At 37.6% G+C, this 16,958-nt stretch overlaps 1 pseudogene; it reads left to right on the forward strand.

The window, feature by feature from the left end:
• Nucleotides 1-13,253: 13,253 nt before the first annotated feature.
• On the forward strand, nt 13,254-14,302 carry LOC102731554 (mesoderm-specific transcript homolog protein pseudogene; annotated as a pseudogene).
• The last annotated feature ends 2,656 nt before the right edge of the window (nt 14,303-16,958 follow it).

Raw genomic sequence — 16,958 nt, forward strand, 5'->3', positions numbered from 1 at the left:
AAGAGTTCATGGGTTTAACTCTGTCCTATTTTGAGTTAATTTTTGTATCTGGTGTGAGGTATGGTCAGATTTTATTCTTTTGCAATTTGATATGCATTTGTCTTAGCACCATTTGTTAAAGAGACTATTTCTTCCTATTAAATGGTCTTGGCACCCTTGTTGAAAATCAGTCGACCATAAATGTATGGGTTTATTTTTGAATTCCCATTCTTTTCCACTGATCTATATGTCTGTCTTTATGCCAGCACCATAGTGCTTTGATTACTATAGCTTTGTCATAAGTTTTAAAATTGGGAAATATGAATCCTCCATGTTTGTTTTTGTTTTTCTTTTTCTCCCCTGGGAAGCTTCTCTTTATTTCCAACTGTACATGAACATGAAAGTATTTTTAACTCAGTAACTCGGTTCTTCTGGAAGACATCTTGTGCCCATGAGGGGAGCCAAATTAAAGCTTAGTAGATCCAGAGCCCTGATCACACCATACCTGAAGTTTACATCTAGACTTTCTGTTGTATTAGGCAGTATGGTTCTTTTGTTTAAGTCACTTTAGGTCATGGTCCTGTTTCTTTATCAAGATTGTTTTAGTTATTTGGGGTTACTTATAAATCCAAATGAATTTTAGTACCAGCTTGCACATTTCTACAAAAATGGCCACAAGATTTTTATAAGGATTGCATAGAGTCTGTAGGTTAATTTAGGGACAATTGCCATTTTAACAATATTATTTCCCAATCCATAAATTTAGATGTCCTTCCTTTTATTTAGGCCTCATTTAGTTCAGCCATGTTTTATCGTTTTCAGTACACAAATTTTGTCCTTCATTGGTCAAGTTTAATCCTAAGAATTTTATTCTTTCCAGGGCACCTGTGTGGTGCAGTCTGTTAAGCCTCCAACTCTTGGTGTCAGCTCAGGTCATGATCTCAGGATCGGGAGATATAGCCCCACATTGGGCTCTATGCTCAGTGTGGAGTCTGCGTGAGACTCTCTCCCTCTGCTCCTCCCCACCACGCTCACTCGCTCTCTCTCTGTCTCTCTCTCTCTAAAATAAATCTTTTTTAAAAAAGAGTTTTGTTCTTTCTGATGCTATTGTAAATGGAATTGCTTTCAGGGATGCCTGGGTGGCTCAGTTGGTTAAGTGTCTGCCTTTTAAGTGTCTGCCTTCGGCTCAGGTTATGATCCCAGGGTCCTGGGATCAAGTCCTGCATCAGGCTTCTTGCTCAGTGGGGAGCCTGCTTCTCCCTCTGCTTTCTGCTCCCCCTGCTTGTACTCTCTCTCTCTCTCTCACAAATAAATAAATAAAATCTTTTAAAAAATGGAATTGCTTTCTAAATTTCCTTTCTGGATTGCACATTGCTAGTGTATAGAAATAAAATTGATTTTTGTGTGTATCTTGTATTCTGCCACCTGCTAAATTCTTTTATCAGCTCTAATAGTTTTATTTGTGAATTGTTTAGTTTTTTAAATATATAACATCATGTCATATGCAAACATAGTTTTACTTTTTTTTCACCCATCAGGATGCCTATTATTTCTCTTCTAATATCTGAATTCCCAGTCCAATGGTGAATAGAAATGGCAAAAGTAGGCATATTTATGTAGTATACTACTGATTGATTTTTACATATCAAACAACTCTTGCATTCCTGGAATAAATCTCACTTTTGATATGCTGCTGCTGGATTTGGTTTCTATTTTTTTTGAGGATTTACATTTATATTAATAAAGGATATTGGTCTATAATTTTATTTTCTTGTGTTTCATCTAGCTCTCATATCAGGATAATGCTGGCTTCATAGAATGAATTAGGAAGTATTCCCTCTTCTTGCAATTTTTGGGAAGAGTTTGAGAAGAATTGATGTTCATTCTTTTATTATTATTATTATTATGTTAATCAGCATACATTACATTAAAATTAATGTAGTGTTTTTAATGTAGTGTTCCATGATTCATTGTTTGCATATAACACCCAGTGCTCCATGCAGAACGTGCCCTCTTTAATACCCATCACCAGGCTAACCCATCCTCCCACACCCCTCCCCTCTAGAACCCTCAGTTTGTTTTTCAGAGTCCATCGTCTCTCATGGTTCATCTCCCCCTCCGATTTCCCCCCTTCATTCTTCCCCTCCTGCTATCGATGTTCATTCTTTTTTAATGTTTGTTGAATTCACCAGTGAAACCATCTGGTCCTACTGGTCCTGGGCTTTTCTTTGAAGGCTTGTGGTTACCAGTTCAGTGGCTCTACTTGTTCTGTTCAGATTTTCCATTTATTTTTGACTCTGTTCATGTGTTTCTGGAAATTTGTCTATTTCATCTAGGTTGTTATTTGTTGGCATTCATTTATTTATAGTATTCTCTGATAATCCTTTAATTTCTGTCTGCTTTATGGTAATGGTCTCACATATCTGATTTAGAGTTTGAATCTTCTCTGTTATTTTTGTTGTTGTTAGTCTAGCTAAAGGCTTGCCAATTTTGTTCATCTTTTCCAAGAACCAACTTTTGGTTACATTGATTGTCTTCATTATTTTTCTATTCTTTATTTAATTTACCTCTGCTCTAATCTTTATTATTTCCTTTTTTCCTGCTATATTTCGGTTTAATTTGCTCTTTTTCTAGTCCTTAATGAATAAAGTTAGATTATTGACCTGAGATCTCTCTTGTTTTCAGTGTAGGGAATTGCAGCTTTGAATTTCCCAATGAGCAATTTTTGCTGCATCTCATCAGTTTTGATATATTGTATGTTAATTTTAATTCATCTCAACATAGTTTCTAATTCCCCTTGTGATTTCTTATTTTACTCATTGGTTTTTGAGTATATTGCTTAATTATCACATATTTGTGAATTTTTAATTTTAACTCCTATTTATTTCTAGTTAATTCTTTTGTGATCAAAGAAGATATTTTGTATGATTTTGACTTTTGAAAAATTATTTAGACCTACAATATGGTCTATCCTGGAGAAGGTTCTATGTGCACTTTAGAAGATTTATTCATTCTGCTGTTGTTGGGTGGAATGTTCTGTATATGTCTATTAGGTCTCTTCATTTATTGTTTAAGTTCTCTCATTAATGTTTTGAATAGTTGTTCTAATTACTCTTAAAGTGGGTTTGAAGTCTACAAATATTATCATAGAATGGTCTATTTCACTCCTCAGTTCTGTCAAATTTTGTCTCTTGTATTTTGAGGTTCTGTTGTTAGTTGCATATATGTTTATAATTGTTATATGTTGCTGGATAGTCGGTTTCATCAAAACCTAATGTTGATTTTGCCTATTGCAAAACTCCTTGGGTTAAAGTCTTTTGTGTCCGGTATTAGTATAGCTACCCCATCACTTTTTTGCTACTATTTGATGAGGAAATATTTTCTATCATTTCAATTTCAACCTACTTGTGTCTTTGTATTTCAAGTGAGTCTCATATAAACAACATATATTTGGATTATGATTTTTAAAAATTTTTATTGAAGTATAGTTGATACACAATGTTATATTAGTTTCAGGCATAGAACATAGTGATTCAACCACTCTGTACATTACTCAGTGCTCACCATTATAAGTGTATTCACCATCTGCCAACATACAATGTTATTACAATATTATTGACTATATTCCTCGTGATGTACTTTTCATCTCCATAACTTACTTATTTTTAACTGGAAGTCTATACCTCTTAATCCCCCTTGCTTATTTTACTAATCCTCCAACCCCCTCCTCTCTGACAACCACATTTGTTCTTTGTATTTATGAGTCTGTTTCTATTTGTTTGTTTTTTAGATTCCACATATAAGTGAAATCATCCATATATGTCTTTCTCTTTCTGAATTATTTCACTGAGCAAATGCCCTCTATGTCTACCTATGTTGTCCCAAATGGCAAGATTTCATTCTTATTTATGGCTGAGTAATATTCCATTGTATATATATACACCACATCATCTTTATCCATTCATCCAGCAATGGACACTTTGCCTGCTTTTATATCCTGGCTATTATAAATAATGCTGCAAAAACATAGGGGTGCATATATCTTTTAGAATTAGTGTTTTCATTTTCATTTTTCTTTTTTTAAGATTTATTTATGTATTTTAGAGACACAGAAAGAGAGACAGCATGAACGGGGGAGTGGCAGAGGGAGAGAAATCTTCAAGCAGACTCCTTGCTGAGCATGGAGCCTGACATGACATGGGGCTCAATCTCAGGACCTGAGATCATGACCTGAACTGAAATCAAGAGTTGGTCACTTAACCGACTGAGCCACCCAAACGCCCCCATTTTGCCATTTTAATTATAATTTGTCTTGGTGTGGATTTGCTTTTGTTGAGTTTTTAGGGGTTCTCTGTGCCTACTGGATCTAGATATCTGTTTCCTTCCCCAGAGTAGGGAAGTTTTCAACCATAATTTCTTGAAGTAAATTTTCTGCCCCCTTTTCTCTGTCTTCTTCTGGGATTCCTATAGTATGAATGTTATGACATCTGGTGGAATCACCGAGTTCCCTAAGTCTATTCTCATTTTTCATGTCTTTTTCTCTATTTAATTCAGCTTGATTACTTTCCATAACTGTCTTCTGGGTCACTAATTTGTTCCTCTGCTTCTTCCAGCCTGCTGTTCATTCCATCAAACATGTTTCTTGTTTCATTTATTGAGCCCTTTATCTCTGTTATGTCATTCTTTATCTCTGTGTTACAGGTCTCACTGACGTCTTGCACTCCTTTCTCAAGACCAGTGATTGTCTTTATGATCATTACTTTAAATTTTCTATAAGGCATGTTACTTATATCTGTTTTGCTTAGATCTCTGGCCATGGCCTTTTCCTGTTATTTCATTTGAAACAAATTCCTGTGTCTTCTCATTTTGTTTAAGTCTCTGTGCCTGTTTTCTGTGTGTTAGGAAAGTTAGCTATATCTCCTATTCTTGAGGGCAATGGTCTTATGAAGAAGAGGTCCTATAGTATCCTGCAGTGTTATGTGCCCTATTCCCCAGGACCTGGTGCTTCAAGGAGTGTCTCCAAAGTGTGCTGTGTGTACTCTGCTCTTATGTCCTGGCCACTTTATCCTTCAGTGCAGTCATCTGCAGAGGTTCTCTTTGCCTTTGTGGGCAGTGTTTGGTTCCTGACCTGAATTTGGTGAGTTTTAAATTGATGTGCTCTTGTCTGTTTATGAAATGAGACCTGTCATCACTGACACCGGAACTGAGGCCCTGCAAAACTCTCGATTCAGGATACATGATGTTGGCAAGGGTCTGGGCCAGTGTTCTGGGTGAGAGGGCCCACTATGCTGGGATTGAGGCAAGCATGACTGGGAATGTTGGTTCCACTAGAGTGTGGTGGGGAGCTAGGGCTTTATTTAAGCAATTAGATAGCAGGGTCATCACTATGCTGGTTCTTACATGTGGCCCTATGCTTATGCTGAGGGGTCGGGGAGGGAAGTGGTGCCTGTCTTTTTTTTTTCCTGGAGAATCCTCTCTATGAATGCTGCCTCTGTGGGACACACTCTGAGATGAGTAAATAACCTCTGCACTGTGTGCTCCTGGTGCTATTCACATTGATGTTTCCATGCTGTGTGTTTGTGAGCTGTTTGCACTGCCTTTTCTCCTAGAGTAGCCCCAATGTCCTCTGGGCTCTCCCTGAGCCAAGCCCACTGACCTCTGAAACTCCAGGCTTTAAGCCCTGCTGGCTGCCAAAACTCACAAAGTTCAATCCCTCTTGCTTTCCAAGCCAATTGCCATGGGGATGCATTTCCCCATGTGGGCATCCCTGTGTGCTAGACTGTCTCTCACCCTTCTCTCTAACTCTGGCTCCCTCCATACTGCAGCAGCCACAGTCCATTTCTTTCCCAAACCATTTCTCCACACCTTTCTGTGGCCTCTTCTCTGCCTTTAGTTGTACAGTTTGGTCTTCCAGTCTTTAGGTTGATTTCTGGGGTATTTAGGTTGATTTGATAGTTATCTAGATGTACTCATGGGACGAGGCAAGCCTAGGATCTTCCTATGCTGCTGCCATCTTCTCTCTTAATCTGTATTGTGTAAAAAGTCATTTTAAGAACTTGATTCCATTAAGATATTTGTGTGTGTGTGTGTATGCATGCCTGGGCTATGGGTTCTTGCATTTGTAATTTCAGAAATTAAGTGGTAACACTAGTAAAACAACATTTAATGCAGTATCATTGGGCTCTGGATGGATGACTGGGAGTGCAAGTGTGAGTGACATAGGAAATCTGGAAAGCAGAAAGGAAAATGGTGTTTGATGTGGTTGAGCAGAGTGGGAAGTGTGTATACCTGTTTATTCTCTTCAGTGGGTGATTGAGGAAAAATGTACCTAGTGAGCAATCATGATCTAATGCTGTGGTTACTGAGAAGATGATATAAGGGAAGGGCTACTGCTTCACTAACAAATTATAAGCAACAACAGGGGAAAATAGTATTAATAGCACATGTATACCCAAGTCCAATTTGTTTCAACACTACTCATATTGTGCAGTTCATTGAAAAGCATAAGTAAGGACTCAAAATAAGTACAGAATTATCTAAATCCGAAAGTTCAAAAAACCTGTTTAGGCCCCCTAGAAACTAAAGTTACTGCTCTCATTCACTCAGACTTCTCTGAGTCTGTTTCTTTCAGGCCCAAAATTTTTGATTTTGAAAAACTCAAAAATTTTGTGACTTGCAACACCTCATCATAGGGATGGTGGGAGTGTCTGGTCAGTGTAGCTCAAGCGCCACACTTATCTGGGTCAGCCAATGAAGGACCTACAGCCTCTGAGCCACAGCTGTTGGCCAGATGTGTGAGGAGATATCCCGAGGTGAGCCAATAAGAGACTTCCTTGTTGCCCCATGTTGGAGATTGAGGAAGAAGCAGCTGTATTTTTTACCTGTTGTTTTTCTTTTGCCTGATTATTTATATTTTTTGAGTCTGGTGTTTTCAGGATATTGTAGTAGTTTTCTAAGAATGCAAAACCAAATATCAGGAACTGGTCAAATTAAGTAACATATAATTTATTGCCTTATACCCCTAAGTACTTCAAGTTTATCATTGTGTGTTACGTGGTTGGGTGAGTCTCAGGGTTATGAGGATACATCTTTTACAGGCCATTCTCTTTGGCTTAAAATAGCCATGTTTTCACAATATATACTCATATGATCTTCCCTGTGTGCCTGTGACTCCAAATTTCCCCTTTTTATAAGGACAACAGTCATATTGGATGAAGCCTACCCTAATGATTTCACTTGAACAAAATTACCTCAGTAAAGCCTCTATTACCAAATAAGGTCACACTTGAAGGGGGTCAGGAATACAACATATCAAGTTTAGGGCACAAAATTCAAAACATAATAGCCCACTTGAATTCCAAAATTCATGTCCCAATGTGCACAATACATTCTTCCTATGTGAATGTCAACAAAAGTCTTCACTGATTCCAGCACCAATGCTAAGGAGAAATCTAATTGAAATATCCTATATCAGATATGGGTGCATTTCCAGCTATGATTAATGCTGAGGCAATATTCTTGTCCAAGTGAGAATGTGTGAACACAGTCAACAAGTTATCTGCTCCCAAATACAATGGCTGGATAGGCACAAGATAGACATCACTATTTTAAAATCGAGAAATTGAAAAGGGAGACAAGGTTTCATGTGTCAAGAGCAAACTTGGATCCTAGGAAGGAAACTTTTCTTTTTGTTTCAAGTTTTTATTTAAAGTCCAGTTAGTTAACATATAGTATAATATTAGATTCAGGAATAGAATTTAGTGATTCATCACTTACATATAACACCCAGTGTTCATCACAATAAGTGCTCTCCCTCAATACCCATCACCCATCTAGCCCATCCCCCACCCACCTCCCCTCCAGCAACCCTCAGTTTGTTCTCTGTAGTTAAGAGTGTTTTATGGTTTACCTCTTTTTTCCCTGTGTTCATCTGTTTCATTTCTTAAATTCCACATATGAATGAAAATTACATTAGATCATAGTGTTTGAAAAAATATCCTTTTTGGCTCTAGGTTCTGACCTCTGATCCCATGGGGTGGCAGCTTCACATTCTTAGCCATAGTAATTGGTGGCCTCCCACCCACCCAGGGTTGCTACAGTACATTCTTCTGAACAACTTAGGTAGCCCTAACATTTGGAACTCAGGAGATGACCTTGGTCTCAGGAATGAGGGAGAAGATGGCTCTATCCCTTGGCATTGCACCTCTGGGTTCCTAGTGGCAGTGGCAGCCCTGCCAACCTCTGAACCTACTTTGGGGTCATTTGCCCCTTTTCTGAGGGATAATGTATGTTCCCAGCTAAATACATCTGTAGGCCCTCTTCTTTGTCTATAGAATCCCAGTAGTACAACAGTCTTCCTTCATTTTGTCCCATCTGTTTCTCCTTTAATACTAGTAGTCCACATTTCTACTGATATTAAAATTTCAGAATCAAACACTGTTGGCTTTCCCTGCAATTCAAGGTGTTAAAGCCATTACACAGGAGTGTCCTCCACTCACATTTTCAACAACCATCTCTCTGGCTACAGATGAGATGTTTGATTTTACCCACATTTCTCACATGCCTAACTTCCCAACTGATAGCTTTCTAGCCACACCCTGTTCCCTTTTTTAAAAAAGCAGGCTATCTGGATAGGGTGAGACAATTGCAAATCATCACATGCTAGTTTCTTTTTGTTTCATGGTACTTTCTTTAATTTATGTCTCTCCTCTGGCATTTACTATGAACAGCAAGGAGAAACCAGGCCATGCCTTCAACACTGTGCTTAGAAATCTCCTCAGTTTACTGTCCCAGTTTATCATGTAAAAGTTTTATTCTTCATAAAATACTAGAACACAGTTCAGCTAAATGCCATGCCACTTTTAAACAAGGATGGCCATTTTGCAAGTTTCCAATACCATGTTCCTAATTTCCATCTGTTATCTCACTAGAAGTACCCTTGATACTCATATTTCTAGCAACATATTTTTTATGATGCTCTATGTATTCTCTGAGATGATAGAGTCTTTCTCCACAGCTCTCCTCTTTTCTGTGTGAGCCCTCACCTGAAGTACATTTAATGTCCATATTTCACCCAACAGTCCCTTAAGAAATCTTGACTTGTTCTGTCATACACCTCAAAACTCTGCCACCTTTCCTCATTACCCAATCTCAAAGCGACTCCCACATTATTAATTCCTTGTTACAATTTGACTCTACTTCCAGAACCCAAATCTGTGTTAGTGTGTTCTAGGTCTATCATTACAAAGTACCAGACACTGGGGAGCTTAAAGAACAGAAATGTGTTGTCTTACATTTCTGGAGGCTAGAAATCTAAATCAGTATGTTGTGGGCCATGTTGATTCCTGCTGAGATGTGTAAGGAAAGGATGTATTCCTGGCCTATCCCCTAAAATCTTACATGGTTGACTTCTCCCATTGTCGTTTTACATTGTCTTCTCCATAGACATGTCTTGGTGTTCACATTTTCCCTGTTTATATAGAAAAGGGTCATTTGGATTAGGGTCCATGCTAAAGAATACATTTTAATTTGATTGCCTCATTATGGACCCTGTCCCCAAATATAATTCTATTTGGGGTACTTGGAGTTAGGACTACATGGTATGAAGTTGGGGCCACATGATTCAACTCACCTGAGATATGAAACCAGAGCTATACATGGGCGTTTGTGCTACCTCTTCCATGATACCGACTATATGTGCTCTCATTAGAGAACTAAGGTGATCCAATTCACCCTTCTCTTACTCAAGGCTCTTTGAATTCTGCTTAATTTTATTGTATTTTAATTTTTCTATCTTCTTATCACTGTGAAAACCAAGATACTTGATTTCAATCCTTGGAAACTGATTAGGATTTCCTTTAGACCAATATTTGGTCAATATTTTAAGAATGGCATTTGTACTTTTAATATAATTAGTAAATGCCCCTATGAAGGATGATATTTTCAACCAAACAAAGAGACAAATCTTGAAAATCTACAAAAATTGAAAACTTTTTTATCCGTAATTTCAGAAATCAAATAGGAACATGAGTAAAACAATGTTGTATAGGCACCATATAGACTATTAAGACTGGGATTGCAAGGGTGAGTGACAGATATGAAATCCAAGGTATAGCTAGGAAAAATGGGTGTTGAAGACAAGAAGGGGAAGTGAGTACATCTGATTCTTCACTTCAGAAGGTGATTGATGACAAAGGGCATCTGGTAAGCATTCATTCTCTAATGGTGTAGTTAATAATTCTCTAATGGTGTGGTTAAGAGTAAAGATTGAGAGAAATAGATTTATTGCTTAAATAACAGATTATAAACAACAGTCCTGGGGAAATAGTACTAATAATCAAACATACGCTACTCAAACTTACTCAACATTACCTTTGTTATAGAATTCATTGAAAAACTGAAGGGAGAATCCAAACTCAGTACAGAAATTGCTAAATCTAAAAGTTCAGCCTATTACAGGCTCCTTAGTAACTGGAGTTCCTATTCTAAGTTGCCCAGATTTATCTGATTCTATTCCTTCCAAGTCTGTAATCTTTCCTGTGGATAATGCAAACTTTAATGACTAGCACACTGGCATCATGTGGATGATGGAGGCATCCGGTCAAAGCAACTCAAGCCACACTCAGCTCTGAGTTAGCCAATCAGGGATGTGTGTAGGCACTGACTTACAGCCATGGGCCCAATGCACACTCAGGTGTGTCAGGCTGAACTGTAAGAGTCTTACCAGGTACTCAGTCTCAAAAATGGAGGCGGAATCTGGTATACTTTACCTGCTGTTTGCTTCTTTGTTTGATTAGTTGTATGCTTTTAATCATAATGAGAAGGATATGAGTTCAGACCTGCAAGTGGAAATCTCCTGCCACTTCAATCAAGTCAGAGAAGAGTTGTACAAATTAATAGTATTAAAATGACTTTCCTTGATTCTGACCACGTATTTTAACTTAGGCTATTTGTTCAGATTTTTTAATTTTTACCTATTTTTACCTATTTTACCTTTTATTGGCCTGACAAAATAAGACCCATCACATTAAATACTCAGCATTGCATGATATGGTGCTTGAATGACTACATTCTGTGTGAAAACTTTATTTTTTTCCATTGGGAATAGGAGATGCCAAGAAAAATTCTATTCCCAGTCCTTAGCTCTGAGTGAAGGAAAAAAGTCTCTGAGAATTTGCAACCACACGAGTGTTCTAGTGTAGCCCTGGTGTTCAAATTAACACTATCAGCATGATCCAAATAATTCCTGGTGGCAACCCAATCAAATGGAAAATATACAATAATCCTTTCTGGAGGAACTTAATCTTAATTAAGGCTTTTGTAAGATTCCTGCAGATAATCTTCCTCAATATAAGCACATAATCCAAAAACAAGCCTCTATCAGCAAAATCAAACAAGAAAACAGAATGGAAACCACCACAGAATTATTACCAAATGCCAACATAAAAAATAAATGTGTTTAACATGTATGTGTGTGTGTATGTATGACAGAACATATAAGGAAGAAGCAGATCATTATCAAAAATATGCTAAATGAGTTTTCTAGACTTAATCATCGTAACCACTAGAACAAAAGATTAAAGAAATTTTATACAACAAAGGAGACATACCTGGATAGAGAATTGGCGAACTAGAAGACAAGTGAAAGAAATAATACAGAACACCTCATAGAAAGATAAAGAGAAAAATAGGATTAAAGAGAGGCAAAGAGACTTAAGGAATGGAATAAGTAGTTATTAAGTACACCTCATAGGCATTCCAGAAGCAGAAACATGGGTGAATTTTGGAAAAATAATAGTCAAATGAAAATTTCTGGTAATAGCCCTGAATTTAGGGAAGCCATGACATCTTGGATCCAGGAAGCACATGTGAGCACATTGTAGTGAACCTATGACGTAAGCACAGAGAGCACGATAGCAGACAAAAGGACATGATGCCTAAAAATGGAAAACCAAATAGTGTGATAGCATCCCTCTTTTCATCAAGAAATGGAAGCCAAAAGCAAGTGCTGAGAGAAAATAACTGTCAGTCTACTGTTGTCTACCTGGCCAGAGTATCATTTGATAGTGAACATATGATAGACATGAATATGGACCACCCAGAACCCCCTCCCAAAGACAGACTCTCTCCTTCAGCTGCTTAGAGTGCAGTCAGCTGGCAGTCCTCAGCCGTTAGCCTTTTTCGTCATTACCTCAGCTACAGAGAGCTTCCTTGCCAATTTTGATCAAGGAAGGTTGATTATTATATGTCTGGTCCCTTCCTCAGCTATTAATCCTTATTAATTGCCCTGTACACTAAATACTATTTCAGTGTTGGCTCTCTTAAGATCTTAACTCTGAAATACACATGAGAAAAGTCATAACTTGTAGTGTTTCTACTAACTGACACCATATTAAAGGAACATTTCAGAAATTTTATTTAGGAAAATGGAAGATGATCTGAGATGCAAATAGAAATGGTAATAGAATGAATTAGCTAATAGGGGTAAATGACAAATAGTATCTATATAAAACACTGGTAATCAAAATTATAGCTATATTGGTAATCTGAGTACACAAGCCATTACTAAATATTGCAAATATGCATTACTTGGTTGATTGGAGTGTTCAATGAGAGTAGCTCATAACCCACTCACCATTGGCTTCTCCACTGGAGGACTTGGAGCACCTGTGCCACAGTCATTGGCCCAAAGTGCGGAAAGATGACCCAGGATGAACCAGTAAGAACATTCCTGGGATATCACCTGTGGACATGGAGGAGGAAATGGGTGTGGTTCTTTCTCTGGCCTTTGTTTGCTAGCTTCCTTATAATCAGGAGGACTTAATGATAGGAGTTCAGAGAAACTGACATGTTTCTTGAATCTTTCATCAGATTAAGGAAGGTTTGATTGCTAATATCTCAAATGTGACTTTTGTATCCTCATTTGTAAATGGGAGTGTTAAAAAATCTGTTTAGTAAGGCTTCTTTGCTCCTTTCATCATATTTTAATTTCTAGTATCTCTTCATAATCAGGTTCTTTTTTATTAGCAATAGCATCTGCTGTTCCTTAAAGTTCTCACAGAAAACACCCTGGGAAGCCTTGCCATTTGGACAATACCTCATTGATTGCCTGCATTTCTTTGATGCTTCTTAACTTCTTTTATTTTCATTTAATTTCTGTAATTTATTTTTACATGAGTACATGTAAAGTGTTTGTATGCATCTCATGCATTATTGAAAAGAATATGTGCCCCCCAAACATGGAGTCTTGTAGCCCAGATCTTACCTGAATTAGGATGAGGGAGTGGTGGGTTCAGGTGGGGCTATGGGCTGTGCCCCTACTTGTGGCCTATCTGCATATCCCACCCCACCCCTACTTTCTCCTGCTCTTCACTCATGGAAGTTGTCAGGCAAATTTTTCACCTACAAGGGACTATGCATCTTCTACCAAGACTCTGTGGGTATGGTTGGAAGTCCTGAAATAGTTGTACTTTTACATGGCTTTCCAACATCCAACTATGACTGGTACAAGATTTGGGAAGGTCTGATCCTGAGGTTTCATTGAGTAATTGCCCTTGATTTCTTGGGCATTGGCTTCAGTGACAAACCAAGACCAGATCAGTATTCCATATTTGAGCAGGCCAGCATTGTGGAAGTACTTGTGGGGTGTCTGGGGCTCCAGAACCACAAGACCAACTTTTTGTTTCATGATTATGGAGTTTTGTTGCTCAGGAGCTGGTCTTATAGGTTCCAGGAGAATGGATCTGGTCAGCTTAACATAAAGAGTCTGTAAGATGGAGGTATATTTCCTGAGACTCACTATCCTCTCCTTCTTCAAAACTTCTCAAAGATGGAGGTATCCTGTCACCCATCCTCACACAATTGAACTTCTTTGTATTCTCCCGAGGTCTCATCCCATTCTTTAGGCTCTACACCCGACCCTCTGAGAATGAGCTGTCGACATGTGGGCAGGGTTATGCAACAATGATGGGATAACGTAGTTATCAATAATCTCTAACAGTACATCAACCAGAGGAAGACGTTTAGAAGATGCTGCATGGGAGCTCTGGCTTCTGTAACTACTCCCATTCATTTTATCTATGGGCCATTGGATCCTGTGAATCCATATCCAGAGTTTTTGAAGCTATACGGGAAAACACTGCCAATGTCCACAGGGTCGATTCTAGATGACCACATTAGCCACTGTCCACAGCTAGAGGATCCCATGGGCTTCTTGAATGCATATAAGGTCTTCATCAACTCCTTTTAAGCTGGAAAGAGTAGCTCCCCTGTATTACCTCCCCTACTCCCTTATCTGTTGTATATTCCACTTAGGAAGCAATGCCCAAAAGAGGTCCTGGCCACCAAAGAGTATTCTCTCACAAAAGTCCAGTGACTCACGTTGGTGATCAGCATATGGTAAAAAGCCTGCAGATGCTCTGGCTAAAGGGTGACCTAACAGTCCACCTCCCATTCTTCTATCATCTGAACAAGTGTATGGACTTGCCTTTGTTTTTGTGCTATCAGGAAATTCTGATGAGCACTACTATTCACTGATGCAGAAAGAGAGACATTCTTAAAAGTTTTTTAACACTTTTATGGACTTTTCTGAAATATTTAGAAATACTAATTTCAGGCCCATCCTCAACTGGAATCATATGGTAAAGAATTAAGAGATGGTACCTCCTTACTTTTCCTTGAATGGCTTTAAGGTCACATGCTTTTTAAAGTTCTCTAAGCAACACGGCTTCAAGTCACAGTGAGTCTCCCTTGTCATAATTTTGGATTTCATTTCATCAGCTACTTTTAATTATGACATTTTGTTAAAGTAGGGTTTGGTTTGAATAGTGCAGTATTCTAAGTATGCTTTAGACTATGATTTACTACACATGTATATTTTATAAGGATACTAAACCAGCATATACTCTGGTAGAGTAGTGAATTTTCCTTTGTTTTCCTTTTCCTATAGTTACATGCTGAATTTCTAGCTTTCAATAACCGTGGAGGGGAAACATATTATGGGACTTTAATCCTTTGAAATTTATTACAATTTGCATTAGACCCCCTTATTTCATCATGTATGCTAAGTATTCCACTTGAAATTTTAAAATAAGTTTTAAATATCCCTTGATGTGAATGTAGAAACCTGTAAAGGATGTCACTCTGAGCCAAACAATGAGATAAAAGCTAAGTAAACTAAAGAAATCCAACTTTTTCTTTAGCTCATTAGAAGAGAGATAAAGCCAAAGGGATTTGGAAAACAAAGAGCTTGCTGCATAAACTCCCAAGAAAAACTATCATAAAATCAAGTGCAAGTAAATCCTTGTGAGTGGTGCCCAGAAGTTACCAAATACACTGGAAGAAAATTTTGGAAGCCAAAGGCTCACATAGTGCCATTTGATTCTTCAGAGAAAGAGCTGTGGACCATTTAGAAAAATAAAACTCCATTTTACCAAGTCACTTAATTTGTATCATGTTAATTATTGCTGCTTCAAAATGCCCATAATTGTCAAAAGACTTACAGGTGTTTTTCAAGGTTCATGTATATTGTTCTAATACGTATCATATTATGTAAAAAGTAATTTTTTAGTTTTGAATTTTAATGTATTTCATTCTTTTTAAATTTTAATTCCAGTAAAGCTAATATACAGTGTTATATTGGTTTCAGGTATACAATATAGTTATTCAACAATTCTATACATTACTCAGTGTGTGTCACAAGTGCACTAATTAATCTCGGTCACCTATTTCACACATCTCCCCACTCACCTCCCCTCTGGTAACTATCAGTTTGTTTTCATTAGTTAATAGTCTGTTTCGTGGATTGTTTCTCTCTTTTTTTTTCCTTTGCTCCTTTGCTTTGTTTCTTAAATTCCACATATGAGTGGAATCATATGGTATTTGTCTGTCTTTGACTGAATGACTTATTTAGCTTAACATTATACACTCTAGTTCCATCTATTTCATTGCAAATGGCACGATTTCATTATTTTTATGGTTGAATAATATTCCTGTGTGTGTGTGTGTGTGTGTGTGTGTGTGTGTGATTTTGGTACCATATTTTTATTCATCAATCAGTGGGCACTTGGGCTGCTTCCATATCTTGGCTATTGTAAATAATGTTGCTATAAACATAGGGGTGCATGTATCCCTTTGAATTACTGTTTTTACATTCTTTGGAAAATACCCAGTAGTGTGATTACTGGAACAAAAAGTAGTTCTATTTTCTACCTTTTAAGGAACCTCCATACTATCTTTCACAGTGGCTGCACCAGTTTGCATTCCCATCAACAGTGCAGGAGGCTTCCCTTTTCTCCACATACTTGCCAACACTTGTTGTTTCTTCTGTTTCTGATTTTAGCCATTCTGACGGGTGTGAGTTGATACCTCCATCGTAGATTTCATTTGCTTTTCCCTGATGATGAGTGCTGTTGAGCATCTTTTCATGTGTCTCCTGTACATCTGTAGGTCTTTGGAGAACTATCTGTTTATGTCTTCTATTTTTTAATTGGATTATTTGTGTTCTTTATGTTAAGTCGTGTAAGTTTTTTATATATTTTGGATACAAACCCTCTCTTAGGTATGTCATTTGCAAATATTTTCTCCCATTCACTAGGTCGCCTTTTAGTTTTGTTGATTGTTTCATTCCTTCTGCAGAATCTTTTTATTTCAATGTGGTCCCAATAGTTTATTGCGTTGCCTCAGGAGACATGTATAGAAAAATGTTGCTATGGCTGATGTCAGAGAAATTACTACCTGCGCATGCTTCTAGGATTTTTCTTTCAAGTCTCACTTTTTCAGCTTCTTTTTGTACATGGTGTAAGAAAATGGTCCAGTTTCATTCTTTTTGCATGTAGCAGACCAGTTATCCCCACACCGTTTGTTGAAGAGACTGTCTTTTTTCCCATTGGACATTCTTTCCTCCTTTTTAGATTAGTTGACCATATAACTGTAGGATTACTTCTGGGTTTTCTATCCTGTTCCATTGATCTATGTATCTA

This window comes from Leptonychotes weddellii, chromosome X (assembly GCF_054177405.1).
Source record: "Leptonychotes weddellii isolate Sample4059 chromosome X, ASM5417740v2, whole genome shotgun sequence".
In the NCBI taxonomy this organism is placed as follows: domain Eukaryota; kingdom Metazoa; phylum Chordata; class Mammalia; order Carnivora; family Phocidae; genus Leptonychotes; species Leptonychotes weddellii.